Raw genomic sequence first — 19,027 nt, 5'->3', positions numbered from 1 at the left:
CCCCCGGGCCAGTGCTCCTCTGAGTGTTGGTCCAAACTGAGCGATGTCCGGAGCTACCAGGGGCAAATCTGGGCTGGCCCACCCGACGTCTGGCTCATCCGGTGTGCCCTGAGAACGAGATATGTGCAGCTCCTATCGGGATTTGTCGGCACATCTGGGTGGCTTTGCTGGTCTTGTTTTACCATTGTCGAAATGTCTTGTAACCGGGATTCCGAGTCTGATCGGGTCTTCCCGCTAGAAGGAATATCCTTCGTTGACCGTGAGAGCTTGTGATGGGCTAAGTTGGGACACCCCTGCAGGGATTTGAACTTTCGAAAACCATGCCCGCGGTTATGGGCAGATGGGAATTTGTTAATGTCCGGTTGTAGAAAACCTGAAGTTGACCTTAATTAAAATACATCAACCGCGTGTGTAACCGTGATTGTCTCTTTCCGGCGGAGTCCGGGAAGTGAACACGGTGTTGGAGTTATGCTTGACGTAGGTTGTTCTAGGATCACTTCTTGATCATAGTTTCTCGATCGTGCTTTGCCTTCTCTTCTCGCTCTCATTTGCGTATGTTAGCCACCATATATGCTAGTCACTTGCTGCAGCTACTCCTCATACCTTTTACCCTTCCTATAAGCTTAAATAGTCTTGATCGCGAGGGTGCGAGATTGCTGAGTCGCCATGGCTCACAAATACTTCCAAAACCAGCTTGCAGGTGCCGTTGAACTGTGCGGATGACGCAACCAAGCTCAAGGAGGAGCTCGAGGAAGATCTTGCCCTTTGTGTTTGTTTCGTTCTAGTTGATCAGTAGTGGATCCCAGTTGGGGTTGATCGGGGATCTGTGTAGCATTTGGGGTAGTCTTCTTTTATTTTGGTTCCGTAGTCGGACCTTGTTTGTATCTGGATGATTTAATGCTTTATTCATGTAATTGTGTGAAGTGGCGATTGTAAGCCAACTATGTATCTGTAGGATCGAAAGTATGTCTAGAGGGGGGGTCATTAGACTACTTGACCAAATAAAAACTTAACCTTTTCCCAATTTTAGTTCTTGGCAGATTTTAGCTATATTAGGACAAGTCAAGCAATCATCACATAATTCAAGCAAGCATGCAAAGAGTATATTGGCAGCGGAAAGTAAAGCATGCAACTTGCAAGAATGTAAAGGGAAGGGTTTGGAGAATTCAAACGCTATTGGAGACACGGATGTTTTTCCCGTGGTTCGGATAGGTGGTGCTATCCTACATCCACGTTGATGGAGACTTCAACCCACGAAGGGTAACGGTTGCGCGAGTCCACACAGGGCTCCACCCAAGGGCAACGGTTGCGCGAGTCCACGGAGGGCTCCACCCACGAAGGGTCCACGAAGAAGCAACCACCCACAAAGGGTCCACGAAGAAGCAACCTTGTCTATCCCACCATGGCCAATGCCCACGAAGGACTTGCCTCACTAGCGGTAGATCTTCACGAAGTAGGCGATCTCCTTGCCCTTACAAAATCCTTGGTTCAACTCCACAATCTTGTCGGAGGCTCCCAAGTGACACCTAGCCAATCTAGGAGACACCACTCTCCAAGAAGTAACAAATGGTGTGTAGGTAATGAACTCCTTGCTCTTGTGCTTCAAATGATAGTCTCCCCAACAATCAACTCTCTCTCATAGGATTTGGATTTGGTGGAAAGAAGATTTGAGTGGAAAGCAACTTGGGAAGGCTAGAGATCAAGATTCATATGGTAGGAATGGAATGTCTTGGTCTCAACACATGAGTAGGTGGTTTTCTCTCAGAACATATGAGTAGGAATGATGTGTGTGTTCTGATGGCTCTCTCATCAAATGAGAAGGAGGTGGAGGGGTATATATAGCCTCCACACAAAATCCAACCGTTACACAGTTTTCCAATCTCGGTGGGACCGAATCATAAAACTCGGTCGGACCGAAAATGTAAACCTAGTGACCGTTAGGAATTTCGGTGGGACTGACATGCAACTCGGTAGGACCGATTCGGTTAGGGTTTGGGCATAACGTAATCTCGGTGAGACCGATTACACAAACTCGGTGAGACCGAGTCTGGTAACTAGCTAACCAGAGAGTTGGTCAGGCAAACTCGGTGGGACCGATTTGCTCTTTCGGTGAGACCGAGTGGAACTCGGTGAGACCAAAAAGTTACAAAGGGGAAACACTGAGTTTACATTGCAATCTCGGTGGGACCGATTTGCTCTTTCGGTGGGACCAAAAAGTTACGAAAGGGAAACAGAGAGTTTGCAACCCCATCTCGGTGGGACCGAGATCCTTATCGGTAGGACCGAATTGCTAGGTTTTGGCAGTGGCTAATGACAATTGAAACTCGGTGGCGCCGGATAGGAAAAATCGGTAGGACCGAGTTTGGCTTAGAGTTTAGGTCATATGTGGATATGGGAAAGTAGTTGAGGGTTTTGGAGCATATCATTAAGCACATGGAGCAAGAGGCTCATTAAGCAACACCTCATCCCTCCTTGATAGTATTGTCTTTTCCTATGGACTCAATGTGATCTTGGATCACTAAAATATAAAATGAAGAGTCTTGAGCTTTTGAGCTTGAGCCAATCCTTTGTCCTTAACATTTTGAGGGTTCCACTTTCACATCCACGCCATGCCAATCATTGAGCTTTCCTGAAATAATTATCTTGGTATAGTATTAGCTCAATGAGCTATATGTTGTTATGAATTACCAAAACCACCTAGGGATAGTTGCACTTTCAATCTCCCCCTTTTTGGTAATTGATGACAACATATAGATCAAAGCTTCGACAAATGATAATAAACATGAAGTATATCGTCGCTTTGAGAAGTATGTGATAAGTAAGAGCTCCCCCTAAATTTGTGCATATATAAAATTTGCTTTGGACTGCAAATGCACAAAGAGTTAGAGTCATGGGTTACTCTTCCGTGTCACATACATCTTGGTGGAGTGCTCAAAATGATAAGAATGAAATACATGCACTCGTCACCAAGAATAGTGAATGATCACAAGCGATAGATAGCATGATAATATTTAAGCAAGCATTAAGCAAAAATTAAGTGTAGCTTATGATCAAACACATGATCATCGATGTCTCACAAATAATGACACAGTATCAAGCACTCAAAAGCAGAAAAAGGTTCAAAAAGACCACCAAATAAAACAAGAGAGAAAAGCAACACTCTCTCTCTCGAAGCCTATGATCTATACATCTTCTCTCCCTTTGGCAACAAGTTACCAAAAAGTTCCTAGAAAATGCATAGTGCTAAGTCGTCGCTCAGGCTTGATCTTCAGGTGGTGGTGGAGTCCTGATCACTCCAAGGACGAAGGCTTCTGTAGATGCTAAAGTAGTCGCTGGAGTTGGAGCTGAGGTAGACGCTGGAGCTGAGGCTGTGGCTGGTGCAGACGTTGTAGCTCTGGTGTCAGCAACTGGCAGTGCAGACGACCTCGGGCCTCGTGGCACTCTAGAAAAAGCATGAGTTGTGGTCCTGCCTTTCCTCTCATTCATGTCCTCCTGGAGCTGCTCGACTACAGACTGGACTTCTGTTACCTTGACATCCAAGTCATAGAACTTCTGTTCCATGATCCTCTCTAGGCTCTGCTGATTTTTGGTGAGGGTGGCTAGACTTTGCTCAATTCTCAGAGAGGATGCAATCAAGTAACTGAGCTTCTCTTGTTTGGTCTTCAAGAAGTACTCAGATGCCTCCTCTTGAGTAGGCATCCTGGCAGCTTTCTCCTTCTTTGCAAATGCTTGTGCAGACGATGGCTCATTCTCTGTCATCACAACTTCATTGTTCTCAAAATCTGGACGGATGGGCAGGTGTTCCTTATCCAAAAGATATATGCCCGTGCCCATCTTGGAGTTGATGAGCTCCTGAATCTGAGGGGCATATCCACAGCTCCTCTTTTGATCTGCAGCTGTCCTCTTAATGGTTTCCACAATGAGACTCATGACCTTGAATTTCTGAGGCACGTCAAAGACATGAAGCAGGTTGATCGCGTGGCCTCTGATCATCTTGTGATCTCCAGACTTAGGCAACAGAGTGTGCCTTAGTATCCAATTGATAGTAGGCAATCCTGAGAGAAGATAGTGCACTGACCCAAACTTGAATGTGTCAAGAGCTTCACTGGGAATTTCCTTGTACATGTTGGACATGGAGTTTTGGTCCATTTTCTTCTTGGCATAGATGTCCAAGTCCTCATCTTGCTCTTCTGGGGCATTGATGATCTGTGCCCACTCAGCCACTATAGATTGGTACCTTGTACCCTCAGACATCCAAGTAATCCTGCCATCCGGATAAAAGTGAGCTGTGGAGTAGAACTGCATGATGAGTTCCTCGTTCCACTTTGTGAGCTTCTGCCCAACAAAGTCCTCTACTCCCACACGCTCTGAAGCTGTCCTGAACTCCTGGGTAGTGCTCTTCATTCTCCTTGATATAGGTCCAGTCGACCCATCTCATGTCACAAACGATTGGCTTCTTGTCAAGCAAAACAGTCTCATAAAATCTTGTTGCTCCTTTGTGAAATCTGTAGTCCACGGCAGTCCTTCTCCTAGAAGCATATGGATCTGCTTCTCTCCCATTTCCTGAGCCCTGAGTCTCTCCTGAGCTTCATGTCCTCAGCCACAGGATGAGCATCGTTGTGGTCTGGGATCTTGGGCTTGAGCTTCCGAAGGACACTCTCTTCCTCTTCTTCAATAGCTTCAGGCACTGGGGCCTTGTTCTTTTCTGCAGCAGGTATACTCCTTGTGTTTCTCTTTGGAGCTGTCTTAGGCTTAGATGCAGCCTTAGGAGCTTCCTTGGGCTTGGATGCAGCTCCCCCTGACCTTATGGCATCTCCCATAAGTTTGGCTGCCTTGGGTGCTGGTGCAGCAACCTCTTCTTCCTCCTCCTCTTCTACCATGATGGAGGCTCTCCCAAGCACTTTGGCTACAGTCTTCTTTACTCTCTCTTTCCTCTTCTTGCCCTCAGCAGCAATGGGCTCAATGGGAGCAGGTGCAGGCTTCTCAGTTGAGGCTCTAGCCTTTGACATTGGCTGCCTCCCTGCTGGCCTCTTGATTTTCAGGCCTGGCTTTGAGCCTTGAGCTGGCTCAACCCTTTGAAGTGGCCTCTTCCTCTGCCACATAGTCTTCATCCTCAGAATCAGACGTTCTCTTCTTCCTTTGACGTGTGGCAGCCTTAGGCAGATTGCTGGGTGTGCTCCTGCTGCCATCATCAGAAGAACTTGAGGGGCTAGTGCCCTCACTCATCACAACTTGCTGCTCTGAGAGGTTCTGGCTGTCACTTTGATCAGACATGTTGCAAACTGACTGCTGACCCTGTGAATAGATTATAGAAGATAGAGTGGATGAGCATCACAAAAAGCAGAGATTTTTGCAAAAGATTAATTCAAAAACTTAGTTTTAGTTTTCCACAGAAAGCATCTCGGATCTACCGATTTTCAAACTCGGTGACACCGAAGCAGTTTTGGCACCAGAACTGGTGAACTCGGTCAGACCGAGTCACAGTTCGGTGGCACCGAGACTGCTAGGGTTTCACAGAATTCCAAAATCGGTCGCACCGATAAGTTATTCTCGGTCAGACCGAGTTTAACTTGTGCAATGGCAAAAGCCAGATCGGTGGGACCGAGTTTTTCAACTCGGTGGGTCCGAGATGGTTTCGGCGGAAACCTAACCCTAAAATTTTCGAATTAAACCTAATCTACGAGCGTTTTGACTGGATAGAAGTTTATCAATCGTGGCAAGATTCATGATGATCACAATGTGCTAGGAATCAGATTGAGGAATAGCACAATGATCAAGTCCATACCCTAGTCGGCGTGGACTTGCTACGGCGGCAACGGCGGGGCAGAAATCCGTTGACGGCGGCGAAGACCAGCGACTGGAGGCTGCTGGCGGCGAGGACGATCCGGAGACCACGAAGGCAGAGCAGGCTATCGCGCGGGCGAGGAGGTTTCGGAGAAATTTCCAAAATTCTGCCCGTCACTATATATAGCCCGACCCTGTCGGTGTGACCGAGTGGAACAACTCGGTGGCACCGAGATGCAAAACTGTGTGCAGTTATTGCAACTCGGTGTGACCGAAAAGTTCAAATCGGTTGCACCGAGATCAAAACCTAGATCAACTTAATGAACTCGGTAGGACCGAAAGTAGTATCGGTCAGACCGAGATTCATAAAGAGGTTTTGGAAGTTTAAGTCTATGACGAATCGGGGACTCCGAGCGCTCCTCACACAGAGTGGTTCGAATCTGACTTGATCAAATTTTGTGATGCAGCATGAATAGAGTTTGAGACGAGAAAAGCATAGATAGCTAGAGGAGGTTCTTAGGCATTCTTGTCCATCCACTTGGCAAAAAGAAATAAAGCCAAACAATCAAAACAACAAGTGGATGTCCTCGAATGAGTAAAATATGCAATCAGCATGCTCACACAATAAGATAGCAAATGAAATATGTGGCAAAGCATGCACAACCAATTCTAGCATCTATCAAGCAATTTGCGATGACTAGGTCATCTATATATGAGTATATTGACTTAGGAGTCAAGTGAGAACACTTGATCGTAGGTCATACTCATCGTTTAAGCTCAAGTGGGGTTACCACTTTTACATAAAGCATTGTTTTGTTCACATCTTTAGAGTTGCTTTAGCTCAAGTCTTAGAGTAAAGCTCCCCCTAGATGTGATATCCCCCCTAAGAGGGATGAACTAACCTTGGGTTTTGTCGATGATGACTTTATGTAGATATTGAAGATGTGGATGCTCAATGTTGATGTAGATCTCTTGGAGCTATCCTTTTGAGTGAATTGCACTTTCAATACCTACATGGGTTAGTCCCACAAGGAACAAACAAGGATATCCATAGACATAGAGTGATGCACACAAAAGATGATGTCCATGAAAACTTTAGGTTACCTTGTCCCTTGTCTTACCAACAAGAGGGTTCGTGACTCCTTGAACTAGTGCAAGATGTGGAAGTTGATTGCACTTGTTCTTGCCAAAATGATGAGAGTGAAGTATGTTGGCGGAGTCACCCTCGAGAACTCTCTAGTTCTTCTTCTTTTGGATCCACATCATCTTGATGGGAATCCTTGGAGTTGTAGTCGTACTTGATGAAGTGGAACTTGAAGTAGTCTTGGGAATCCACTTGACTAAGGTCTTAGGAGCTTCTTCAAATGCATCAATTTCCTCTTGAAGCTTGTCCTTGCCTTTTTGCTCGTAGTCTTGTGGTGGAAGATCATCTTGAGGTTGTGTCCCTTTGAAAGAAGTATACTTCTCTGGTTGAGGGACAAACTTCGTCTTGGGGTATTGATCTTCTTCCCATTCAACCCCATTGGCATTGAACTTTCGTTCAAAACCAACACCTTGATTCTTCCGGTGCATTCCTTGCTTGCGCACAATTTCCTCGAATTGCTTACTCCCGGCAAGGCTTTTGTACACTCCTTTCTCTATAATTCCCTTCAATAAGCTATTTTCTTGCTCAAGTGTAACTTGGCTAAGAGAATCATTATTGGAATCATCAGAACTACTAGAAGCAACAATATTGGATTTAGCATGATCATTGTTACTACTAGAGGAGGAATCTTTCTTGTTAGATTTGACTTGAGGCATGTAAGTGGATAAGAGTAAACGCTTGGCAATGTAAGAAGAACTTTTCTTACGGAGATCATCATTGATTGCCTTTAAGAACTCATGCTCTTGCTCAAGATTGAGCTTTTCAAAGCGTAACTTCTCATGAGCTCTTAAAAGTTCTCGATGATCTTCAAAGATAGTGTCATGAGCTAACTTAAGAGTTTTTAGTTCTTTAGTTAGAGCCTCAATCTTCTCCTTATCATTGTCATTCGTTTTATCTTGCTTAGCATGATTAATTGGTCTTTCATCATAGTATTCATCACTACAGTTGTCACCAATCAACTCATCACCTAACAAGTCATCTTCATCACTATTGAAATCAACATACTCGGGGTGTGTTACCTTTGGACCTTTGGCCATGAAGCATCTTCCAATTCCTTCATTTGGTGAGTCAAATATGTCGTAGGAGTTGGTTGACACAAGTGCTAGACCGGCAACACCTTCATCTTGAGTATCTTCGGAGTCGGAGTGATAACTTCTCTCGGAGTGGCTGTCGGAGTCGGAGCCGGATACCCATTCACCAACATGAGCTTGATGTCTTCGTCTTGTGTAGCTCCTTGATGATTTTTCCTTCCTTTCCTAATCCTTGCTTCTCCGTGAGTATCTTCGTTCATAACGATCATCTCTACTCCTTCTCTCTCTCGGTGGTGATCCTTTGCTTCTTCTTCTTGGAGAATCTTCTCTTCTCTTGTAGGGAGCCGTAGACTCATTGGAATACTGTCCGGGTCTTCCACAATTGTAACAGTTTCGCTCTCGACTAGAAGATCTTTTGTCATTGTAGGACCTTGATTTGGTGCTTCTATCTTTGCTTCTACTCTTGTAGAGCTTGTTGAAGTTCTTCACCATTAAGCTCAATTATTCATTGAAGTCTTGTTTCTCACTTGATGATGTAGGGGCTTCACATGAGGCTTTGTAGGCACCACTTGATTTGTTGTGAAGTTCCTCTTTATCCTTAAGTGACATCTCATGAGCAATAATTCTTCCAATCACTTCCGTTGGCTTGAGATCTTTGTAATTGGGCATCATTTGGATTAACGTGCACACGGTATCATATTTTCCATCCAAGGCTCTTAAGATCTTCTTGATGATGAATTTATCGGTCATCTCTTCACTTCCTAAGCCGGCAATCTCATTTGTGATGAGAGCAAGCCTAGAGTACATTTCGGCGACACCTTCACCATCCTTCATCTTGAACTTGTCAAGTTGGCTTTGAAGCACATCCAACTTGGATTCCTTGACGGAGTCTGTACCTTCGTGCATATCAATCAAAGTGTCCCAAATTTCCTTTGCATTCTCAAGGCGGCTGATTTTGTTGAATTCTTCGGGGCACAATCCGTTGAAGAGAATATCACAAGCTTGAGCATTGTATTGCAACATCTTCAACTCATCCGCGGTAGCTTCATGGTTTGGTTCTTTCCCATCAAAGAAGTCACCTTACAAACCAACACACACAATAGCCCAAACGGCGGGGTTATGTCCAAGAATATGCATTTTCATTTTATGCTTCCAACTAGCAAAATTAGAACCATCAAAGTAAGGACCTCTACGGTGATAATTTCCCTCGCTAGACGCCATACTCTCCTAGGTTGTGAAACCAAGGCTATGACCACCAAAAGCTATGGAGATCAAGCAAATGGAGACCAAAGCTCTGATACCACTTGTAGGATCGAAAGTATGTCTAGAGGGGGGGTGATTAGACTACTTGACCAAATAAAAACTTAACCTTTCCCAATTTTAGTTCTTGGCAGATTTTAGCTATATTAGGACAAGTCAAGCAATCATCACATAATTCAAGCAAGCATGCAGAGAGTATATTGGCAGCGGAAAGTAAAGCATGCAACTTGCAAGAATGTAAGGGGAAGGGTTTGGAGAATTCAAACGCTATTGGAGACACGGATGTTTTTCCCGTGGTTCAGATAGGTGGTGCTATCCTACATCCACGTTGATGGAGACTTCAACCCACGAAGGGTAACGGTTGCGCGAGTCCACACAGGGCTCCACCCAAGGGCAACGGTTGCGCGATTCCACGGAGGGCTCCACCCACGAAGGGTCCACGAAGAAGCAACCACCCACAAAGGGTCCACGAAGAAGCAACCTTGTCTATCCCACCATGGCCAACGCCCACGAAGGACTTGCCTCACTAGCGGTAGATCTTCACGAAGTAGGCGATCTCCTTGCCCTTACAAACTCCTTGGTTCAACTCCACAATCTTGTCGGAGGCTCCCAAGTGACACCTAGCCAATCTAGGAGACACCACTCTCCAAGAAGTAACAAATGGTGTGTAGGTAATGAACTCCTTGCTCTTGTGCTTCAAATGATAGTCTCCCCAACACTCAACTCTCTCTCATAGGATTTGGATTTGGTGGAAAGAAGATTTGAGTGGAAAGCAACTTGGGAAGGCTAGAGATCAAGATTCATATGGTAGGAATGGAATGAATGGAATGTCTTGGTCTCAACACATGAGTAGGTGGTTCTCTCTCAGAACAAATGAGTTGGAATGATGTGTGTGTTCTGATGGCTCTCTCATGAATGAGAAAGAGGTGGAGGGGTAATATAGCCTCCACACACAAAATCCAACCGTTACACAATTTCCAATCTCGGTGGACAGAATCAGAAAACTCGGTCGAACCGAAAATGTAAACCTAGTGACCGTTAGATTTTCGGTGGGACTGACATGCAACTCGGTAGGACCGATCTGGTTAGGGTTTGGGCATAACGTAATCTCGGTGAGACCGATTACACAAACTCGGTGAGACCGAATTTGGTAATTAGCTAACCAGAGAGTTGGTCAGGCAAACTCGGTGGGACCGATTTGCTCTTTCGGTGAGACCGAGTGGAACTCGGTGAGACCGAAAAGTTACAAAGGGGAAACACTGAGTTTACATTGCAATCTCGGTGGGATCGATTCGCTCTTTCGGTGGGACCGAAAAGTTACGAAAGGGAAACAGAGAGTTTGCAATCCCATCTCGGTGGGACCGAGATCCTTATTCGTAAGAACCGAATGCTAGGGTTTGGCAGTGGCTTAATGACATTGAAACGGTGGCGCCGATAGGAAAATCGGTAGGACCGAGTTTGGCTAGAGTTTAGGTCATATGTGGATACGGGAAAGTAGTTGAGGGTTTTGGAGCATATCATTAAGCACATGGAGCAAGAGGCTCATTAAGCAACACCTCATCCCTCCTTGATAGTATTGGCTTTTCTATGGACTCAATGTGATCTTGGATCACTAAAACATAAAGTGAGGAGTCTTGAGCTTTTGAGCTTGAGCCAATTCATTGTCCTTAGCATTTTGAGGGTTCCACTTTCACATCCATGCCATGCCAATCATTGAGCTTTCCTGAAATAATCATCTTGGAATAGCATTAGCTCAATGAGCTATATGTTGTTATGAATTACCAAAACCACCTAGGGATAGTTGCACTTTCACCACTTTCACAGGGCAGCGACGATGCGGCTCCTGCGGTGGAGGTCAGCACCGATGGTGACGGGGCACCGGAGTTGGGTCCGGCCGGGACCTCGCCGGATCTTGGGACGAACAACGGAGGCGGAGGACTTGGAGCTTCGGACGTCGGCGCAACTGGAGCACGGGGAGGTGAAGCAGGCGGGAGCAGAGGAGAGGTAGAGGTGCCGGGCTCCGGCGACAGGATGGACGATGGCGATGGGGTCAACGTGGGACGCCGGACCGAAGAGCAGGCGTCGCTCGGCGGCAGGGCCGGCGCTGGACGTGGCTGCCGGAGGGAGATCAGGCGCGGGCGTCAGAGACGGGTGCTCGCAGCAGGAGGGGATCGGGTCGAGGCGCGATGGAAGGAGGGGCCGGCGCGGGATCCAGGCAGCAGAGGGAGGAGGCCACGGATCGAGAGAAAGGGATCGAGGGGAGATCGAGGAGATGGGAGTCGGACAGCGCGAGCATGCGGCGCTCTCCTGGCGGCGCTGGGAGGAACGGAAAAGGAGGATGGGTTCGAGGGAGATGTGGGTCGATGCTAGGGTTAACAGGGCAGGATGGGCTTGGGGTGACTGGGCCTTAGAGGCCAGCCCGGTTGCTGCTGGTGCTGGGCTGCATTGCTGCCGCTGGAGCTGGGCTCTCCCTTCCCCCCTTATTCCTTCTATTCACAATTTCCTCAAACAGAGAAAAAGTGGGAAAAGCTCAAAGATAAAGTGAAGGCGTGAGAGAGATATGAGAATGTATCTGGAGTCCTTGCATTATGCACAATTTGAAAAAATGGACTTGGCAAATGTTATAGATAGAAAAATAATTCAAGTTTGAATTAAATTCAAACTTGAGCCATTTTTGAACCCTACCAAAAATGATCTGAAAATTGGAGGAGGTGGTCCTGGCACGGTCTAGAATTTATAGTTAAAGAATGGACATTAAAAGAGAAGGGGAAAATGGGACTAGCAAAAGACAGGAAATAGAAGGAAAAGAGAAGGAGATGATGCATGGGACGAAGGCATGGGGAAAATATTTTGCAAGTGTGTCAAGGTAATTCCACATGAATGGAATATTTTATATAGCTCCCTACTATCGGGAGGGTATGTTATAAACAGAAGTCACCATGTGACTTCCCTCGGTTTAAATGGACCAAAGATCCATGCAATTTATTTAGTTGAGATGCAAAAGATTTATGACATGATGCAATGCACACGATGCAAAGATGAATGCAACAAACCAACAACTCACACGAAGAAAACTCGGAAACCACGGAAGGCATCTGAAGCTCCGGTCTTGGGGCGTCACAACACTCCACCACTACGAGAGGATCTCGTCCCGAGATCTAGAATGGCACCGGAGGGAAAACGGAAGAGAAAGAGAAGAGGTAAGACTAAGTTGCTCCTTTGAAAAACGAGTGAAAACAAAGAACCTTGAGAGGTTGAACAAATTGAAAGGAATAATGCAATGAAGAAGACAAAGTTGAAAGCACTCCGGTAGGGAAGAGTAACGAGGAAGAACAACTTCGAGAAGCACTCCGGTTGAAAAAAAATTATGCAAGACTTGATAAGATGAAAAGAACTTGAGCAGAGGGCACAACACTCCGGTTAAATGAATAAACTGAGAAAAGAACACGATCCTGACCAAACAAGAAGATGGGTGAAAAGAACAACACCACAATGCCTCCGGAACAAAAGAATAGAATATAGATAATTGAAATAAAAGAATGGAGAAGAAAATGCCAACTTCTGTCACAAAAGAGCTTGAGAAGGCATCTTTAGAAGAAGGGTCGAACGGAGTTGTTGACAAACCAACAACGAAAGGAATAATCTTGATATGGTCTTATGGAATACATCTCAAAATTATGAGGTGACAACCTGGCACTCACGGGAAGAAGAATTGGATTGATAAGAACAAGGAGACGAGAAGCTATCTCACCAGGAGGATAAAAGAAGAACTTGGGTCATTTATAAGCACCATAATTAGCAACAATCCTTAGGGAAAGCTTTAGGTGAAATATAATCCAAGATAACTTCAATGAAGAGGTTGATGGATTGAGAAGTGCTCATGCTCGAAGAAATTGATGGGTTTAAACTATCTCATACTTGAGAACTTGCGAATCATGAAACATGAAGGGAAATTGTCAAGAAAGACATAACACCATCTCAAAAGATAAGGGAGAACAATTGCACTCCGGATTGCAAGATGAAGAATGCTTGAGCTCCTTAGAAAAGAATCTTGATGAAAACTTCGAGAAGGATTAAATCCTTGATGAACTATCATGTAGAACCTTCATGACCAACTCCGGTAACAAAAGGATAACAAAAAGAAAGCGAAGTTGAAAACACAAGGTGAAACCTTGTAATGATTTGAATGGAGCTTCATGACGATATAATTGAGAGAGCTTGGAACTCCAGGAAAAGAAAGATGAACAAATGAGATCAAGAATTTTTATGAACCTCCAAAATAAGGAATTAAATCACTTGGATGAAACAAAAATAAGAATTACATTATGCGTATCCTTCACCAATTTAAATTGATGACAAGCAGTGGATTTGGCATACTACTTATTCTCGTAGAAAAGATTAAGAGAGATATCGATAACTTGATAAGGACTTGATGGAACCACCGGTGGGATTTGGAACAACGAATGAATTGATATGATAAACAAGGAAGAGAAATCTTGAACGAACCACCGTAAGAATTGAAAAAGAACGAATAAAACATGAAGAGACACCGGAAGAATTAGCAAATACACGAAGATGCTTGAGAGAATGTAGATACATGAGAACGAAGAGATCATAAACTGATTAGAGAATACTTGATTTAAGCACCGGTATGATTTAGAGTGTGAGAGCTGAAAGCTGGAATGAATAAATCTTCGAAGATGGGCTCCGGATAATCAAACTGAGAAGTCTCCTAAATTGCTTCGGATAGGTGAAAAGAATTTACACAGTCAAAACAATTAAGAGAGGATGGCCTCGAACTAGAACCACGAATCTCTGAGAGAACGGATAAGATATGGAGGCAAAATTCTTATTCGGTCTTCAAACGCAGAGAATGACGATGAGGAACACCACCATGAATTGTTTAGACACTCTGGAAGAATCAAAACAAATAGGTTGAGCCAATGATGAAAAGAATTTGGAAGATCTAGGAGAAAGGCATTTGACTGATGATAACTCATTCTTACGTCAAACTTTAGAAGATTTGGGAATAACTCCGGGAGATTAAGAAGAGTCAGGTAAGATCCTGGAAAAGACCTGTGGGTTAGGGCCCACTCAAAAGAAACACCGTTGAATGATTTAAAGAGAGAAAGCACCGGTTGAATTAAATGGCTTGAATGAGATAACATCCTCGAAATAGGTTGAACTGATCTTGAATGAAAATACGAGCCTTCTGAGATATTTTGAGCACTCCGGGACAATAGAATAGCGAGAGGTGAACGATTAAGAATTGCACCGGCATGAGAAAACATTGAAACGAGGAAAAGATATGTTCAACAAAGTTTGACTTGAAATCACCAGAGAAGAAAGAAAACCGAGAATGATGAGCTTGAAGCTCCATTAGAATCTTCCTGAGAATCGCCGGATAAGAACATTGACGGAAAAGGAATGAAGAGGCCTTGCATCAATAAGATGGATACTCGATTAAGAAATCTGAATCCTTGGAGAAAAACAAAGGGGGGGAGGGTGGGAAAAACAAAGGCAACTTGGAGATGAATGAAACAAACACCGTTGAGAAGAACTGATACTTGATCTTGCGGTTGTTGAAATGATCGGATCCACTTGAAGAGAAACACTCGCCGGTTGAAAAGGATTGACATAACAATCTCAATTATCAAGAAGGATTGCTATCCACATCGGAGTATGAGAACACCATTTGGGGAAGGTATGGAATCAACACTTGACATTGAAGCAACTCGAATACCACAACTCAAAACAAAACAATGGATTGGCTTGCAGAATAAGCCGGAACAAACATATGATAGAAATTTCGTCCGAAGTTTTCGTGGTGGGGCCTACACGGGCTCGATCGTATAGCACCATCATGTACAAGGCAGTGCACATGACATACGAAGCGTCCCCGAGTCGGCATAGCCAAGGACTCTTTAAGACACAACGAGACCACTGTAAAACCAACCATGAATAGGCGGACCACTAGACGTCGAACCCCAATTTCATATCATACATCTGTCGGAAAGATATCCTAAGAGCTACTTGAATTCCCACTTACAAACTCCCGAAACTTTCCGGTTATGCAATCATGTGTTGGGGATACAGGGGAAGCATAATATCTCACCCAAAACTAGCAAATCCTACATCCAGATGTATCCATCCTTCAACACATAACCAAGAAACCTTCGGAAATCATCTACCTCAACCTTCGAAAAGCATCCGTTATACGAGTTATGGCAATACTCCCGAACTCCCGCCCCCAGTACTGGGTGGCGTCGAGGTTATCTCACCAACAACTGCATAAAAGAGATTTTCGATGTCGGCGAACTAAACTCAGGTATTCCAAAACTACAACGATAAAATTGTGACGACAACACCTCGGAGCTCAACTCCCCGGGACACTGCCACAACCCCTAAATGACAGGAGGCACCAAGAACAATGTTCTCGTCACAAATCGATCGGAATGATTCCAAGATACCCGCGTGATCCTAAAATTTTTTTAGTGAAATTTGAGAAGAGAAGAGTCAAAACTCTACGTCAGGATGCCTTACCAGAGCGATGAAGGGACTGAGGAGAAAAAGAATTCCTAACTCTCTGATATATAATTCCTAAATGACTCAAAACATTTTTCTAGACTCAACTCGTCAGCTAATTCGATCAAGCAGTGGGGGCTCCTAAGGTCGGGGAAGGCTCTGATACCAACTTGTAACGCCCTCGATGCGGCTATATCTCCCACGTGTCGAAGCACAACTTAGAGGTATAACCGCATTGAAAGCAATATCGCAAGTGAGGTAATCTTCGCAAACAACCCATGTAATACAATAAGGGAAAAGAGATACATAGTTGGCTTACAATCGCCACTTCACACAATTACATGAATAAAGCATTACATCATCCAGATACAAACAAGGTCCGACTACGGAACCAAAATAAAAGAAGACTACCCCAAATGCTACACAGATCCCCGATCGACCCCAACTGGGCTCCACTACTGATCAACTAGAACGAAACAAACACAAAGGGCAAGATCTTCATCGAGCTCCTCTTGAGCTTGGTTGCATCATCTGCACAGTTCAACGGCACCTGCAAGCTGGTTTTGGAAGTATCTGTGAGCCACGGGGACTCAGCAATCTCGCACCCTCGCGATCAAGGCTATTTAAGCTTATAGGAAGGGTAAAAGGTATGAGGAGTAGCTGCAGCAAGTGACTAGCATATATGGTGGCTAACAAACGCAAATGAGAGCGAGAAGAGAAGGCAAAGCACGATCGAGAAACTATGATCAAGAAGTGATCCTAAAACAACCTACGTCAAGCATAACTCCAACACCATGTTCACTTCCCGGACTCCGCCGGAAAGAGACAATCACGGTTACACACGCGGTTGATGTATTTTAATTAAGGTCAACTTCAGGTTTTCTACAACCAGACCTTAACAAATTCCCATCTGCCCATAACCGCGGGCATGGCTTTCGAAAGTTCAAATCCCTGCAGGGGTGTCCCAACTTAGCCCATCACAAGCTCTCACGGTCAACGAAGGATATTCCTTCTAGCGGGAAGACCCGATCAGACTCGGAATCCCGGTTACAAGACATTTCGACAATGGTAAAACAAGACCAGCAAAGCCACCCAGATGTGCCGACAAATCCCGATAGGAGCTGCACATATCTCATTCTCAGGGCACACCGGATGAGCCAGACGTCGGGTGGGCCAGCCCAGATTTGCCCCTGGTAGCTCCGGACATCGCTCAGTTTGGACCAACACTCAGAGGAGCACTGGCCCGGGGGTTTAAAATAAAGATGACCCTTGAGTCTACAGAACCCAAGGGAAAGAAAAGGCTAGGTGGCGAATGGTAAAACCATTGTTGGGCCTTGCTAGAGGAGTTTTATTCAAGGCGAACTGTCAAGGGGTTCCCATTATAACCCAACCGCATAAGGAACGCAAAATCCGGGAACATAACACCGATATGACGGAAACTAGAGCGGCAAGAGTGGAACAAAACACCAGGAATAAGGCCGAGCCATCCACCCTTTACCAAGTATATAGATGCATTAATTAAATAATATATATTGTGATATCCCAACAAGTAAACATGTTCCAACAAGGAACAACACCTCCATGTTCCAACAAGGAACAAACTTCAATCTTCGCCTGCAACTAACAACGCTATAAGAGGGGCTGAGCAACGCGGTAACATAGTCAATCAACGGTTTGCTAGGACAAGGTGGGTTAGAGGCTTGGTTCAGCAATATAGGAGGCATGTTAAGAAAGTGGTAGGTATCGCAGCATAGGCATAGCAAAAGAGCGAGCAACTAGCAAGCAAAGATAGAAGTGATTTCGAGGGTATGGTCATCTTGCCTGAAATCCCGCAAGGAAGAAGAACGAGTCCATGAAGAAGACAAACGGACATAGTCGAACGAATCCTCACAACACGACGTTATCGGAACCAACCCGAAGAAGCAACACCGGAAAGGAGCAAACAACATAGTAAAACAACCAACACATGACCATGGCATGATGCACAACCAAGTATGATTCATGTCCGGTTTAATGAAGCATGGCATGGCAAAGTGCACAAGCAATTCTACAAATTAAGTGGAGCTCACTATGCAATGAGTTGCATATTGACGAAACACCACAACAAGTTATTTAGTTCACTCCCGGTTAGGTACTCAACAATATTAAATGTTGATTAACATGGCAAGAGGTGAAGCATAACAAAACTATACCATCTAACAATTCAAATGGGGCCGGATATAACAAATAACAAATCCGGTAAGCCCCATATGCATTAGCAATTTTTTAAAGCAACAACAAATTTTAACCATCTTAAAGTTGTTAACATGATGCGGATGACATGTTCAAGTTTATGCAATTTTGTATTAAAAGTTGACATGAGCGTGATGAGAGCATTTGTCATCGTGGCGGAAATGAAAGGGGTGCCACGGCAACGAATCCGAAAATGATGCCACGGCAACTTTACGATTCCGGTAACTCGATTGAGATACCGATGCAAAGGAGAAGTGTGCGGATGCGTGTAAAAGATGGTGGGGTGCTCCCGGATACCGGGTGTCCCATGAGTAGATGGCATGGAAGCGAGAGATACTACAGACATGGTGCAGACAAAGGGTGCAACTCATACATCACGCAACATTCGTCCACGACGGTCGTCTCGACGTTATACCTTTGAAGCGTGCGTTATCGGAAGGGTTCAAGTTCGATGTGGTGTAGGGGAAGTAGACGTTCGCGGGTCGTCGAGGGAAGTAGTGGTTCATGTCCATAGATGTTCTGGGTCACGACACGAAACTTGACGTCCACGGGGTCTTCAGCGATGGTCGTGGTACATGTTCCGTAGACGTTCGGGCGACGGTAGTGATACTAGTTTCGTAGCCGTTCGAGTCATCGGTAGAGGAACTTGACGCTTGCGTTACACGGGGTAACTAGGGTCTTCGGACTTGCCGTACTCGGTTCTTGTGACGATACTGGTACAAGGAACTTGTGTTTCGGTCGTGTAGTCGTACTTGAGGTGGTCTTGGTGAAACCAAGGCCGACGGTGTACTTGGCGTAATCCGAGTCGACGGTAGTTGTACACGGCAATCTTGGTCGAACTTGGAGGGACCTCGGTAGTCGTTCCCGCTTGTCTTGGTACTTTTGGCGCCATCTTGGTCTTGGCGACGGTAGTGGTACTTCCATGTAGACAGCCCCGGAACTTGATGCATCATCCTATGTAGTCGTACTCGGTGTCCTCGGGGTATCGGCGATAGTCATACTCGAACCGGTTCTTGACGAATCCTGGACGGTCTTGGTGGTTCTGGAGCAG

The sequence above is a fragment of the Triticum urartu genome, chromosome 6 (assembly GCF_003073215.2).
Source record: "Triticum urartu cultivar G1812 chromosome 6, Tu2.1, whole genome shotgun sequence".
Lineage (NCBI taxonomy): Eukaryota > Viridiplantae > Streptophyta > Magnoliopsida > Poales > Poaceae > Triticum > Triticum urartu.
The sequence above is the reverse complement of the archived record's forward strand: the minus strand, read 5'-3'. Positions refer to the sequence as shown.